Here is a 3,370-nt window from a genome sequence, read left to right as displayed (position 1 = left end):
TTTTTTTGAGACTTATTTTTAGTCCAAACGATTACTCAGCCAATTTTAGTGGCAGAAACCATGAGAAATCAGATATCCCTTGGACAGGGTCATGACTGCTTCTATTTTCCATGACATTGCAGCTGCTCATTTTGCTAGGTGTCAACATATGATTAAAATGTAATAAAAATAGTGTTCAATATAAAGATGTGTTATAACCCCAACCTTCCAATATTGTCATGTATTTATATTCCTACATTTTTAAAATTACACAGCTATATAATTCCAGAGCGAAAGTTTTTTAAATTCGCCATAAGTTGCAATTAGAGTTCTTCCTACACATGTTTGAAATTTTTCCATGATATTTTGGTGACCTGTTGTTGAACCTTGTAACAAGATACTTTTTTAAAAACAATTAATACTGTTCTCATTTACGTCAGAAATTAGACTACACTATCTAAACCTGAAGACACATGATAGCATTAAAGGTTGGGTTGCTTCTTCCTGTCCCAAGGCAATCCCTTGTTGAGGTTGTTTTGACTCACTCATAATGACGGAAAAATCTCTGGTGTCGGTGTTCTTAATCTTGATTCCATCAATGTGTGCTTGGTTGAAAGTCTCAATAACAGATGCAATAGCAAGTGAAGAGAGGTATTACTAGGCTGGAAAAAAAATAATAAAAAAATAAACCACTGATGTGAAAATTTAGGAAAAACATGAAATTGTTGTCAAAAATATTATCAAACCTATTGAGAAGTGTGTTGTAGCAAATGCTGTGAAAGTTGAACTATCAATTTGTTAATTTGGTGATTGAGGTAAGGTAAATATTGCAAATTATAAGTGAGTACCATATCAGACTGAGTAATAACTAACTGAAAGTGAACATTCATTGTGAATATGTTGTTAGTGATGCTTTTAAGTAGGCATCGATGTTTTCATTTATTATTCTGGTTTGTTTGCATCACAATAAATAGAAGTCACAGTGTTTGTAATTTTTGTGTAGGCATTTAACATTCAAAACTAACATACACTCATCCCGGTTTATTCACGAAATTGAGATATGTTACAGTAAGCTCTCCAGAGCAAAGCAAGCTGTGTTTAAGTAAGTAATCAAATCAAAGTCCAGTTCATGCAATGTCAGAGTAGCCAGTTACTAAAAGATTCCAAAGAGTAAGTATCTACAAACAAAATCCATAGTGAAAATCAAACCAATAAAGCAACTGGCATGGACTTTGACTGTTTCAGTACTGCAATAGAACTGTGCGCTGACCCGGAAGGGAAAGGCCTTAGTGAAGAAATGGCCCTGTAAGTTGCCATAAAACTGCAGAGGGTGTTATAGAAAATGTGCATCATTTCCTTGTAGAGCTGGGTCTTGAAAGTGTAGAGAAAGTATTCTATACAACTGTTGGAGGCAGGGTTGAGTACAAGGTGTTGAATCCTATTATGGACACACAACTGCCAAAGGCTAAGTGTGGGGTGCCTTAAAGAGCAGAAAAAAAAAAAAGGCAGTAGCATTTATGTTTTTCTTGTAATTGGTAATTGTTGGAGATAAATAATGCTGATTGGACCTTTTTTTTTTTTAGATAAGTTTACACATAAAAGTAATGTGAGGTGCAGAAGTCAACATGTAATCACCATTATCAAGAATAAAAATTGAATTTGTGATGGATCTCCGGACCTTAAAAAACTGTTAGTTTGTTTAGCAATGCAGTGCATAGTTAACAGTACTGGGCGAATCCTTTACTATCATGGTTCAAACGACGTGCAATATTTTGCCGTTAGCTTTTATGTTCAAGACGTTCCCAAACCGACCAGTTTGTTAGTCGGAAGATATCGTACTGCAAGTGTTGTTCAACCTTATCATTCTCAGTGTTTCCAGGAAAGAAAATCTTAAGGGAACTGTATATATTGTAGCTGCTAAGAGAGACGGCGTCTTTGTTGCGAGTTGTAGCTGTTTTCTGACTTTGCCTGGCGTTCTCTGAGAACTGAAGAAGCAGAAACCATCCTGTACCTAACCCGTTCTCTCCTTACAGCAGCCACGAAGAACAGCACATTCATCTATGGTCAATTTTTTTTCACAAATTGTTTGTATTAGACAGTTAAAAATTTTATAATGCATCTAGGTAAAAAATTCAAGAGAGAGTTTTTTTTTAATGCAATACCTGTCTTATCTTTGTTAAAGACAAAAAGTCAAAGAGCAGGCAAGTTCATTAATTAATAATATTTTCTTTTCATGTAGAAGCAGTCTCATTTCAATTCCTACAGGGTTAGTGTTCTAATGTAGAAAGGTTTTTCCATATTTTACCTATTGTGTAACGTGTAAATGAGACAAGGACACTTATCTGGATCACCAGTTCCTACATGATTGAAGGTAACCACCTGAAACCATATTGATTCTGAAAGATATGTGGTCAAATTGAGGCAGGATTCACTTCCACAATTTGGCTTTCTTGACACTAATGTAATAGACAGAGATTCACATTTTGTAGACTACAATATTTACAACTAAACAATGGAAACACCAGGATGGAATATCAACAATGTAGGGAAAGATAGACTGCTGCTTACCACAAAGATTGCATGTTAAGTTACGAACTGGCTCAATTGAAAGACACTTAACACTAAGCTTTCGCCCGCAGCCTTCATCAGAAAAGAAAGAAAAACCCGAATGAAAGGTGAGTTTCTTTTTCTGACGAAGACTGTGGCCGAAGGCTTTGTGAAAGTGTCTTTTAATTGTGCCTGTCTGCTACTTAATGTGTCATCTTTATGGTAAGTTGCAGTTTGTCCACATTTCTACAGTGTTTCATAGTACTGCATTGGTACTTCACAATTAAGATCATTTCTTTGTAATTTTTTTTTGTTCTCGTTAGTCTGTAAATGAAGTAGTTAAAAAAATCTGTTAATAACAGGGATGCACAAAACACTGTATTGTTAACTACACTTGATTCAAGTAATTTTCATATAAAGGTGTCATTTTTTTGGTTCCAATCGCTGGAAACATGATTATACAGTGAAATCTCATTAGCACGAGCCTGATTACTCCATTTTCCTGCATAGTATTTAAATTTTTGGAAGTCCCAGTCACAATAGCATTAAAAACATGCATTTCTCCCTCCCAGCTTAGTGTGTTCAAATTTAGCGGTATTGATAGTGTTTGGCTATTGCAACTTTGGCCGTCGAGAGTTGTGAGAGCAGTGGGAGTAGGAAGCTCGCGACCGCATGGTGCAGAAATATGGAGGAAGCAGTGTTGCCAGCCAAATAAAAATGACTTCAGAGACAGGCATACTCAGATTCTGCTATAATATAAAATGTAACTTATTATATAGCCTACACAAATTACCGATGATGTACAGGCTAAAAAAGGAACTTAAACTATAAAAAAATATATTCC

The sequence above is a fragment of the Schistocerca gregaria genome, chromosome 2 (assembly GCF_023897955.1).
Source record: "Schistocerca gregaria isolate iqSchGreg1 chromosome 2, iqSchGreg1.2, whole genome shotgun sequence".
NCBI lineage: Eukaryota > Metazoa > Arthropoda > Insecta > Orthoptera > Acrididae > Schistocerca > Schistocerca gregaria.
Note: the sequence above shows the minus strand (reverse complement) of the source record.